Genomic DNA, 13747 nt, shown 5'->3' on the forward strand with positions numbered 1-13747 from the left:
CTATCTATCTATCATCTATCATCTGTCTATCTATCTATGATGTATTAGTCGGCTTAGTTAGGTAGGGCTGCCATAACCAAATACCACACACTAAGTGGCTTAAACAACAGTAATTTATTTTCTCGCAGTTTTGAAGATTGGAAGTCTGAGATTAAGGTGTTGCCAGGTTTGGTGTCTCTGGAGGCCTCTCTCCTTGACTCAGAGAGGTGCCTTCTCATTATGTCCTCTCATGATCTTTTCTCTGCATGTGAGTGTCCCTGGTGTCTCTGTCTCTTTTTTGCAAGGACACAGTCATATTAGAATAGGGACCCACACTAATGACCTCATTTAACCTAGTTTCCCTCTTAGGGGTTTCTCGAAACACAGTCACATTGGGGCTCAGTGGTTTAGCATATCGGTGTTGGGAGAGCACAATGCAGTCAATAACATTTATTTATTTATTTGTTAATTTGTTTGTTTATTTAAGACAATAGCACTTTTAGTTACTATGAGTTTGGTTACAGATGTATCCAATATAGTGACCCTAAAAATGGCGATACAGTAACTTCATACACAGGAACCATGATATCAATTTGTATCTAGAATATGCATCTAATTTATATTATAATATGACTTATATTACTAGAGCCATTAGAAAGATGATGCAGTGATATGTACTTAGCAGTTTTCATGTAATTATTATAATTATTTCCAAGACTAGTGATCTCTAAGACCAGGGATAGTTTTTTCCTGAGGTGGGCATGGATGTTAGGAATAAAAGAGGAGGGTAAGAATTGACCAGCTATGCACTTTCTTCCTTAATCTATTACTTAGCTTCTGATTAATGAATATTGATGACAACTACACATTTTTCTTGATGTGAGCAGGATAATTGAAGTTTAGGAAGCACTATAACTATTTTAGCACTTGAATTTATTTTTCTTTTGAAAAATCAGTATAACCAAAGTAAATAATCTACCCTTCTTCCTGTCTAAAACATTAAATACTTAAAGAAAACATCTGCATGACAGCAATATAAAGTGTTAAGCCAATCCAGATGTTTAGATCTCTTTATATTGGATTTGACTTAAACTAAAACTTCAGTAGCATGAATTTGGCCTTAAACCATAGCTATACATACCATTATATATTGTCCCTCAATTTTGTTTTTACAAAATGGCATCACATTACAAGACATTAAAGGGCAATTTGCCTGTTTTCCCCTCTAAACAACATATTGTAACCATTTGCTTTTCAGGTCAATTTTTATAGATCTAACTAGTTTTATAAATGTAATAGCTACATAACGTGGATATTGTATAATTTATTCAATTTCCCTAATAGTGGTCATTATTGTTTCTAGTTTTTGTCACTCCAAATAATGCTGCAATAAGTACTATTATAATATAGTCTAATTTACTGTTATATTTATTCCTGAAGGTCAGAGTCTTAGAAGTAGGACTGCTTTTTCAAAGTGTATGTGTACTTGACAGTTTACTGGAACTGCCAAGTATTTTTAGAAAAATCTTCCTGCAAACTTTATATACATACACTTACATCAGCATATTTTTAGGATCATCAGTTTCTTACACCTAATCAACACTTGGTAATATTAATTGTTTTAAATGTGTCCGTCTAATGTATAAAAAGTGGTATCAGGTCATGCTGGCATTTTTATTTCCCTGGATTGGATATTATTTCATAGATTTATTATTCATTTTTACTTTTCTGATCAACTCATTTATTATTGAACCGATTATCCCACTAAACTTAAATGCAGCTTTTATTACACAGTAAATGCATACACATATACATATTTGGAATTGTTTATATGCTCTATTCTGTCCCACCAATTCATTTGTGGTGTTGTGGATATGTATGTACATGTGTCTGTCCAATTCTTTTGATCATAGTAACCCAATAGCATAATTTAATGCTTATGATTTAGTACCCTATAATAAAATAGGTTTCCACTGCCAAAATGTAAGAAAAATGTAATCATCTCATCTCGAGGATTTATTAAAAGTATGGTCATATTGTAGCCTTAATTCCTTAGGTACTTACTTTGATGCTCGAGGTCTTCATTGGTGGTGATATGCTCAGGATAAATGGGAAACTCCTTTCCTTCAATACTTAATATGGTGGCATTGTGAAAACTGCTGCACTTAATTTTACAAATACAGTGTTATAAAATGCAATATAAAATAGGTCCATTTAAGCTAAAACATCTTTCAGTTATGACATAATACATTTCTGCTTAAAAATTTAAATACATTTGTTTAAAACAAACGTGTATGGCAAAATAAACTTTGAAAATCAAAGATCCATTTCCACCTGACAGAAAAAGAAACATTCTTCCTTTCCTATAGAGAGCAGCTGTCATGTTACAGGCACGTCGTTCTGTTGGGGAATTTGATGATGGCTTTAAAAACCTTGAAGTTTCCAGAGCAATTTAAATATGATCTTTAATGACTTTGGAGTGGATTAGCCCTTGACCTTTCTGTTCCCATGGTATTTTTCTCATCTAGCTTTGACATATGTAAAAGAAAATTGTGCTCTTCAGATCACTTTGAAACTTCCAATTATGTCAAGAGGCTTAACTTGATTTTTGATTGACTTATAATGGCAAGAACTGATCTCTGGAGGGGGTACAGATGCAAATCAGCGTTCTTTAGGACTCTATTTTATCAGATGTAATTTTCCTAATACTAAAAGGAAACATTTAAAAATAATAAATTTGTGATGTGATTTATGTTTATGTAATTTTTGAAAAAAATATAATTGATTTCCAAAAGAATGCAAATTATATTCTTTGGTATGATTGTTGTTCCTATATTATTTCTCATAATTTCCCATTTGTTTTTAAAATCCATATAGAAGGTAATATTTTCATATGAACTTAATTTGGAATAATGTCATAATAAGGTTAAAACCGACTTTCCAAATTGAGTAACTGACGAAATGAAGCTCTTCTAAAGCAGAGCTTCAGGTACAACTAGAGGAGGGGGGAAGCAGATACCTGTATAGAAAGCAAGACGAGATATAGAAGACGACACGTAGAAAATCTTAAGATGGTTACAAGATACAACGAAATGACCACTAAAGTAGTCTGTGCTTTAAATACAATAATGTCTGTGTTATATAAACATTGCTGTACAGCAAAAAGAGCATTTTACAGAACAGATGTACTTTAAAAATTAACTTTATAACTTTAATTATTTATGTAAATCTATATAGAACGAGAGTCCAGACTAGGAAAAAATAGATAATTCACATTAAGAATGTGGAATTTGAAGGTATTGATGAATAGAATATTTCTGTTCATATTTATAACTCTTGAATATGATTCTAAATGAATTATTCTAAATGAAGTGCAAACGAAAAGAGAGACATTGTCATTCCTGTGCATTAGAAAATTAGATGAAAAAATAAAACTTTTTTTTTTTAGCCAAGTAGTAGTCTACCAGCCACGATGTAGTTTTGGTTTTAATTATTGTGCCCTAGTAATATAGACCCTTATCTCATTTACAAGATTTACAGTGAAGGTGTTAGACAAGTGCATGGCAATTTGTTTTAGTTAAATTTGTGCAATCATTTAATTTCTCTACAAATTCTTGTTTTCAAAGATAATAAGTGTTATGGATTGAATTGTGTCTGCAAAAATTCATATGGTGAAGTGCAAACCACAAATATTAATAGAATGTGACCTTATTTGTAAATGAGGTCATTGCAGATGTAATTAAGTTAAGATGAGGTCACACTAGAGTAGAGTGGGCCTCTAATTCAGTATGACTGGTGTCCTGATAAAAGAATGCCATGTGAGGAGAAAGACATACACAGGGAGAATTCTGTGTAAAGATGAAGGCAGAGACTGCAGTGATGTTTCTACAAACCAAGGAACACCAAAAATTGCTAGCAAGCCCCCATAAGCTAGGGGAGAGGTATGGTATTTGTTCTCCCTCACAGCTCTATGAAAAAAAACAAGGGTGATGCCTTAATCTTGGACTTCTAGCTGTCAGAACTGCAAGACAACACATTTCTAGTGTTAAAGTAGCTCAGTTTGCAATACTTCGTAACAGCAGCTCTAACAAACTAATATAATAAACATCAATTAATCCTTCTAATTTTTTGTGAAGTTAAAACCAATAGAATGGAAATAAATAATGACAAATAAACAATAAACATGTAATAGAGAAAGCATGGGTTATAGTGCCAGCATGAGGGGCAAAGTCTGGTAAAATCAACAATTCAAGTGAAAACTTACCAATATATTTGCAAAAACAGAAAATTAACCAAGTACATGTACCAAATAAGGAGCAATGTTATGATCTCAATATCTTTTGTTCCTGGGCCGGTAATTAAAATTGCATTGATTCTACAAATGGAAAAGTACCATTTCTTACTCTGCTAGTATAATATATAGTTCTCCAGTTCATCCATAAACTGTCTACGTATCTTCAGCTACTCTATTTATTTACTGGTAACAGTAAATTCTACTAAAAATTAGCTGTATTGAATATGTTGGATATTGAATATTGATATATTACTTCAGCCTAAGACTTTAGGCTCACAAATAATTAAAGTGTTGTGAATAGAGTTCTTTCACCCTGCTGATTTTTCCGTTGGAAGGAAAGAAGGAAGACAGGAAGGAAGGAAGGAACTTACAATCTTTTGAAAAATAACTAAAATATGATTGAGACCTTTTGGGAAAGGAATAAAATTTAAAAATTATATCCCCAAAGGCATCCCTAAAGCATTTTTAAATAAAGCTAAATTTTGAAATTTTTATTGGATTTAGCTAGCTGTGTTCAAATATCAAGGTATAGGTTTAAACAGTTGCTTCAAATTTCCCAGAGTTGGGGAGGAAAAAAAAAATCTGGAGAACTAAAAGTTAAACAATTAAACAGTTTATTTAGATTACATCATTATATTATTAATAATGCCCCCCAAATAGGACCTCCCTCTGTATGTCATGCAATGCTTGGAAAGGTCTTTCACAGACCAGCTTATACACTGAAATATTAAACATCTCTTTTTGCTACTCAAGTTTCTTAGATATATAGCAAGATACAGTACTACACAAGACACATACTTTCACTCGGAAAAGCATGTCTTATTGAACATTACTATATTATTTATAAATATATTTTCAATTTTACAAAAATGAAGGACAAAAGTATGCAAAACAGCAAAAATATTGAAGTAGCATTTTACCTAAATTAAAATATACTATGTTATGTTTACCTTGAAACTCTTAAGACTTCACCAAAGAAAGTCAAATAAAATCACGCATGTGAATTGAAGTCAAAGCTCTATTTTTGTGTGATTTTGAGCAAATAAAATAATTCTTAGCTTTTTTGGAGGGAAATATTGGGTGAAATGAACATTCTGCTGTGCTTTTCGATTTTACGGAATTATTTTTTATTACTACTTGAACTGTTTTCTGAGGAAGTAATGCTGAATTTATGAGAAGTTTGTTGATTTCAAGGAATATCTTTTCTTTCTATAAAACAGGGGTAACCCCTACCTAACTTACTGGATGAGGTTGCTATGATGAACTCTTAAAATAATGCATATGGTGTTTTTGTGTATGTGTCAAGTCCTATACCAAAACAAGGGATTATTATTTTACATGAAGATGTCTCCAACTGACTCAGTACATTTGTTTTTTCCTTTTCTCTGAATTATGCTTGTACTCTCAGTTAATGACACACATGTCTGTTCATGTTTGAATCCTTTCATTTATTTAATACAGTCAAATTTCAATCTTTAAAAGACTTTTATTTACATTTTTAGAAGAAGGTTTATTTGAGCAACATAGAAAAGCATGACAGAACACTTCACAGGTCACTTTACACAATAAAATAGGCAATAATAACATACTTATTTTGTAAGCATAAACATACACTCTACTAATGACAGACACGTGAGTATAACATTTATGAGCAGATGAACAGTACTCATTAAAAAGTTCCAAAAGCAAGGTGTATAAACATATATCACTATGGTTGGTAATTGTGTGCAACCAACTTTATAATTGTAGTCATCTGAAGTATTGTGACGGACAACCTAAATTTTCTTTTTTTCAACTTTAATTTTAGATTCAGGGAGTACATGTGTAGGTTTTTTTTTTACCTGGGTATATTGCGTGATGGTGAAGTTTGGGGTACAAATGATCTCATCACCCAAGTACTAAGCATAGTACCCAATAGTTAGTTTTTCAATCCTTGACCCCTTCTTTGCCTTCTCCCTCTAGCAATCCCCTATGTATTTTGTTATCTGTGTGTCCTTGAGTACCCCTTGTTTAGCTCCCACTTATAAGTGAGGACATATTGTATTTGCTTTTTCTATTCCTGCCTTAATTCATTAATGGCCTCCAGCTGCGTCCATGTTACTACAAAGGACATCAATTCATTCTCTTCTACGGGTGTGTAGTATTCCATGGTGCATATGTACCATTTTTTAAATTCAATCCACCACTGATGGGCACCGAGGATGATTCCATGCTTTTGGTATTGTGAATAGTGCTGTGATGGACATACGAGTGTATGTGTGTTTTTGGTACTGTACGTTTTTCAACATGGTTTTTCCTTTTAAATGTTTTGTGCCTATTATATGTTCTCTGTGTGTCCTTATAAGTACAGAAAATAAATTTCTATTTTATGTCTGTACATGTAAAATATTATTGCATATGTAATTTAATGTAGATTAAATATATGTAGAAATATATGTAGAAAAATATTTATATTGACCAATTTCTTGTTCTTTGCCTATTCTTTTGGCTCAGTATATACAATTTTTTCTTTTCTTATCCACTTAAAGCTTCTACTTATGTTTTAACCTTGCTTCAAATGTCATTTTTTAGAATTTGCCACATTTATTTAAATACTTCTCTTTTCTCCTAAATTATAATTTCCTTAAAGGCAGGAAGTTATAAGGTTTTGTTTTATTCCTTTTTGTATTCATAGCATCTACCTCTTTGCCTGCACCTAACAGATCCTTAATAAATGTTGAATGAATGAGTTATTAATTTGAAGAAAGTTCAAAGTAAATATGTGACTAAAATATGAAATATATACACAATGTTAATGAGACATTTGACATTTAAATATTCAAACTGGTGTTAATTGATTTGATGGCATCTTTAAGTGGTCAAGATAAGCACTTTTAAATAAATAATAGTGCTTACCAATAATGTAGATTTATTTTTCTATGAACTTACTTAGAAATATATAAAGCTAATAATGTTTAAGCTGAATAAATGTTAGATACTTTTTATTATTATTATGAAATACATCACACAGATATTTGGAGGTACACACACACACATATATATGTGAGTATATATATGAAATAATGAAATATATGAAAAAACATGAACAAACATGTGTGTCATATATGTGTGTGTGTGTAAAGGCTGAAAAATTAAGTTGTAAACACAAATCTATATAATGAGATGTTACTATTTTCTAATAAATATTAGATGAAGTTCCCAGGAAAAGATAAGCTAATGGACTATCTGTGTAACAGACTGGCTTCAGTTTTCCTGAGATTGTCTAAGAGTCCCTTAGGGAAGTCAATGGACAGGGTCATGAGTGAGGCCTGGAGTACACACGGGGCAGCACTGTGGTATGGACCTGGTAGAATACATCCAACAGAACTACAGAAAGAAAGAGTGGGTGGCTCTAGTTATTGTCTTATTATGAGTATTCTTATTATAGCCCTCCTCTACATTGCAGGAATATGTCAGATTAAAATATATTTGCAGTGAAATGAATGACCCAACTGATCTAGACAGCAGACATGCATGATACAGCAGTAACTTTACCACATAAGAAAAACCAAGAATAGATAAAAACCTAGGCTAGGCTTATCCATAAATTCTGTCCAGAGGCAAAAAATCAGTTCAATGGGAGCAGGTATCTTGCTGATAACCACTATACTTCACCTTTTTTAAGTTATGTGACTCTGGTTTATGTTCATTGCTGTCGAAATCTGGGGGCATAGCTGTCATATACGATCTTGCATTTTCACTTTACTTCCTTCTTGTGTTGAATCTCCTGGTTCCTATATTCCATACCTTCTTCTTCTGAGGTTAATTATTTTGTCTTGCTAAAATTCAACCTCCAGAAGTTTCCTGAGACTATTCACAGAGACTTGCGTTATTCTAACCTCATATTCAATTGACATTTTAAGTGGGTACAGAATTCTAGGTTGGAAATATTTTTCTCCTCAGAAATTTTATTTTAAGTTCTGGGATACATTTTGCAGGATGTGCAGGTTTGTAACATAGGTAAACATGTGCCATGGTGGTTTGCTGTGCTTATTAACCCATCATGGTGGTATTAAGCCCAGCTTGCATTAGCTATTTATCCTGATGCTCTCACTCCTCTCAACCCCATTCCCTGATGGGTCCCAGTGTGTGTCATTCCTTCCCTGTGTCCATGTGTTCTCATTGTTCAGCTCCCACTTATGAGAAAGAACATGCAGTGTTTGGCTCTCTGTTCCTGCATTAGCTTGCTGAGGATAATGGTTTCCAGCTTCATCATGTCCCTGCAAAAGACATGAACTTGTTCTTTTTTATGGCTGCATAGTATTCCATGGTGTATATGTACCATATTTTCTTTATCCAGTCTATCCTTGATGGGCATTTGGGGTTGATTCCATGTCTTTGCTATTGTAAATAGTGCTGTAATAAACATATACATGCATGTATCTTTGTAATTGAAGGATTTATATTCCTTTGGGTATATACCCAATAATGGGATTGCTGGGTTAAATGGCATTTCTGGTTCTAGACCTTTGAGAAATCGCCACACTGTCTTCTACAATGGTTGAACTAATTTACATTCCCACCAACAGTGTAAAAGCATTCCTATTTCTCTTCAGCCTCACCAGCATCTGTTGTTTCTTGGCTTTTTAATATTTGTCATTCTGATTAGTGTGAGATGATATCTCATTGTGGTTTTGATTTACATTTCTCTAATGATCAGTGACATTGAGCTTTTTCTCATATGTTTGTTAGCCACATAAATGTATTCTTTTGAGAAGTACCTGTTCATGTCCTTTGCCCACTTTTTACTGAGGTTGTTTGTTTTTTTCTTGTAAATTTGTTTAAGTTCTTTGTAGATTCTGGATATTCTACATTTGTCAGATAGATAGATTGCAAATATTTTCTCCCATTTTGTAGGATGTCTGTTCACTTCTTTTGCTTTCCAGAAGCTCTTTAGTTTAACTAGATACCATGTGTCAATTTTTTGTTACAATTGCTTTTGACATTCTCCTAATTTTGAAACCATTAGTTCATTATCTTATTTTTAGAAGTGTATTTTATTTTTAGAATTCTTTTTAGAAGTGTAAAGCACCCTAACCTCTTCTTTCTTGAAATTTATAGAATCCCTATGCTCTGAAATGTGTTGATATGCTTTTATGTGTTTTTATATTGCTATATTATTTTTGAGAGCACTATGGACATTAAAATCTAATATCACATGTTCTCAGAGTTATTTCCTTGAATTATTTCCTTGAATTATTTCCTTGACAATTTTCACTTTCTATATTCCCTAATTTCTCTTGTTATAACTCATATAATTTGGATATGGGCCCTACTGGAATAATCCTCTAATTGTTTTTATTTGCTTTACCTTTTTTTTCTATTTTACCGAGTCCTTTTGTTTTAATTTCTGTGAATTTTCCTCAAGTTTACCCACGTGTGTTTTCATTAATATTTTTAAAGCAAGTGCGTGCCACCACGCTCAACTAATTTTTGTGTTTTTTGTAGAGACAGGCTTTTACCATGATTTCTAGGCTGGTCATAAACTTCTGGGCTTAAGGGATCCACCCGCCTGAGTCTCCCAAATTGCTGGGATTACATACCTTCTAATCCCTTTTTTTGGTATCTGTCATTATCTTCTTTTCCATTCTCTTTTTTCTTGTCAATTTATAATTTTCTATAATTTTCTTTACATTCACAGAAAGAGATTAAAAAATTTTAAAGAGCATTTATGTCAATGGATCTTTTTATTTGCTATTTTGGACTGCTATAAGATTGTTTATATTTTAAATAATAGACTGTGAATTGTTCTTTTTTTTTAGTGTTTGTGATGTTTTAGATAGAACATGGATAAATATTTTAATTTTAATATTTCTGACCTTATTTTAATGGATACTAATTTTTATCTATTACTTACGGCAAATGACTCTGGTTTATATTTACAACTGTGATATACATTTTATTTTCCATATGGATTATAGTTAAACAGTAAGTTGGCTTAAAATTTAAAAACTAAATAATAGAACATGCAGTTTGCTGATATGGCAAAATTCATTAAGGTGAATTGTAAATGATGATAATTTAGAAATATATGAAAGCTTAGTTTTATAAAGAGATTCCTTTCCCTGAAAACAATTCCTCTTTTGTGAACATCTATCTGTTCCCTGGACACTAATAATTTGTATACAAAGAATCAAAGAAAGAAATATCTGCTTCTCATATTGTATAGCGTGGTCATCTCAGTGTTACAACTTATGGTGGTTAACACTAATATTAGCTGTCAAGCAAGAAATAAGTGTCAAATTACTAACACTTTGATGTAAATAAAATTACCCATCCTTTTTCAGTCTGATCAGCTATGAACAAAGACATGTTAATAACTGACCAGACTTGGGAGGCCGAGACGGGTGGATCACTTGAGGCCAGGAGTTCGAGACCAGCCCAGCCAATATGGCAAAACCCTGTCTTTACCAAAAAATACAAAAATTAGCTGAGTTTAACAACTCATGCTTATAAGCCCTGCTATTCAGGAGGCTGAGACTTGAGAATCACGTGAACCGCCGAGGCAGAGGTTGCAATGAGCCAAGATCGCACTACAGCACTCTGGCCTGGGGAACAGAGCGAGACTCTGATTCAAAACAAAACAAAACAAAACAATTAAAACTACTGGACATTTTCCACAGAAAGAGGTACAACAGATCCAGATGAATATTCAGAGCAGATGAGCTGAAAGGAGAACAGAAGCCAGAGATGCTTTGAGGTAATGATAAGAGTAGGAAAAGAGTTAATGAATTGTCAGTGAAGATGATAAGAGGAACAATTAAAGAAACATGAATAACCTTGGTTTATTACAAAATTTTTGTGAGCATAAGTACTGTAAATAAATGTTAATACTAATTCATACATCTTTCAAATATGTATCTTATGTGTTATAGTCTTTAATTCTCTTGTATAGGTGAGTGAAAATGGCAGTTATTGGAAATTATAAGTGCTTGTTTATCAAATTTATATAGCTCTCAAAAGTGCTTTTTTAGATACATGTTTCTTCCCTGAAAATCTTTCAATTTGAAATAAATATAAGATTCTTTCCAATCTTTTACATGACTTTTTGTAAACTCTCCTGTGATATTTCACCACTTAGTAATAAATGAATTGCCCAACTTTATTTAAGACCAAGTTGATAACATAATTTAACCAATATATGTTGTGACAATTTTAAGGCATAAATTATTTAAGTAAAAGTAACAAAAGCAAAGAGCTAGAGAAAATTCTAATTAGGGGAAATGAGTGCCTGCAATTAAAGGTGAGCTCTCCATTCTCCATCATCTAAATTAATTACATCACCTGAAATGTATGGGATATATTTCTTTGGCTTCAAGAAACACCTTATTTAGTTAGTATGTGTTCTTTGGACTATATATTATACCCAAATTTCTTTTATAGATTTTAATATTTATAATAACCCATGCAATGAAAATACTGGTTTTTTCAATTCAAATCTGTTAGTTTTGAAATATTGCCATTGGGAATTTAATTAAATATTCATACTTAGTATTAAATATTTATGGCACACAATTTACAGCAATATTATTCAAACAGTATGATACAATTTTTTAATTAAAGCATTTGATCAAACTGTGATGTTTTAACAAATTAAAATACTCAAAATCTAAGTGTCATAACATCAGGGTTTTGAAGTCATGCATTTTTGCCCCTAAATGGCTTACTCATTACTGTTATTTTCTAACTAGTTCCTAAATGAAAAAAAAAAAAAATGAACTTATTTAAAAACTGTAAATTCAATAGCAAAAGCTACATTTTAAAATTACAAAAATTACAATTAAAACTAAAATTAAAATTACAAAATTAATACAAACTAAGATAAGACAAAACATAAAATATGCTTTAGTTGGACTAGGAAAAGGATGGTTTTTGCTTTTCCATTTTTACTCTCTAATGTCTGGTTTGAGCTAGGTTCTACTAAGAACGTGAACACATATAAAAACAAAGTATTTGCTTAACTTATGAAAAAAGTTAATATTCCATTATTATAAGACAGTTCCAACATTACTACATTAATGATGTAGCTAAAAGGGAATGAAAGATGATAAAAACTTAAAGAGGCTTTATTTGGGTTTTAAGATAAATGTTTATTACTCTAAAATACTTTTTGGCATTAGAAATGTATTTGCAATGATTTAAGTTGCAATGGTATTTTCAGATGTGCTCAGTCTTATCATCGGGTGAAGAGAGAACCCATCTATTGTGTTTTGCTTTCTTATTCTATTTTAAATCCATTCCAATCAAGCTTTCATCATCATCATGCCACTGAAACTTATTTTACAAAGAAACCAATGATCTTCATGTTATGAAATTCAATTGTCAATTCTCAATCCTCATATTATTTGGCTGTCACCCAAAACTCACATTTACTCACTCTACAATAGATTAAAAGTAATCATAAATTCTTTTACACTCCTTTCAGTGAGAGTCAAGGTCTATAGACCCTCTCCTGTATGGTAGAGGACACACTGCCAGTTTCTGGACCCAAATCTTAAGGCAGAGGCAGTGTTTATGTCTTGTCATAAAGAACACATTCATTGTCAAAGCCCTAAGCCAGTATGTAATAAGACTGATTATGCCGAGATTTGGAGATGTCATTTATAGGTGCTTTGGTAGACAGTCCTAGTTGAGCTCAGCCTTCTAGACATCACTGCTGAGAAACCAGAAATGTGAAGGAAACTGTATTGGACCCTCCAAAGTAGCCACCCACTAGCTGAATACCACTAAGGACCCCAGTCAATGTAATGAGGAGAAAAAAAAATCCTCTTGGTGCTTCCTACCTTATTTTCTGACTCACAAAAATAATGACATATTAATAAAATAATTGTTGTCTTAACTATCTAAGTTTCAAGGTGGTTTTAGTCACACCAACCTATACCTAGAACACATAGTCTCCTTCTTATTCTAATTTTTTCACATTGTTTCCCAGACTGTGACATTTTCTTGGTTTTCTTCCCACCTCATTGCAACTGAGTCTTTGTTTCTTTGATGGTCGTTTCTTTGCTGATTCGCTCACTCTTTAATGCTCGTATCACTAGACTCAGTCTTTGGCCCTCTTTTCTTTCTATCTGTCTTCCAATTTTTTGAAGATCTGATGTAGTTTCACAGCTTTAAATGTCATCCATGTGCTAATGAGTACCAAATGAGATGGTATGAGATATGAGATATTAAAACTCTCATATGTAACTGCCTAGTCAACCTTCCATTAGCATTTCCTGTAGACAAATCAAACTAATTATTTCTCAAACTTAACTGCAGATCTTCCCTCAAAATTCTGTTTCCTCCAGTATCCCTCATTTCAGTGACCATAGGACAACCATATAATTTGTCATTTAAACTAGTTGCTTTCAAAGTAAAAGGCATACTATATTAGAAGGCACAAGTTGGGATGGAGGAAACCAGGATGTAGGGTTAACCTGGAAATCCATGCTT

This window comes from Macaca nemestrina, chromosome 4, assembly GCF_043159975.1.
Source record: "Macaca nemestrina isolate mMacNem1 chromosome 4, mMacNem.hap1, whole genome shotgun sequence".
In the NCBI taxonomy this organism is placed as follows: Eukaryota; Metazoa; Chordata; class Mammalia; order Primates; family Cercopithecidae; genus Macaca; species Macaca nemestrina.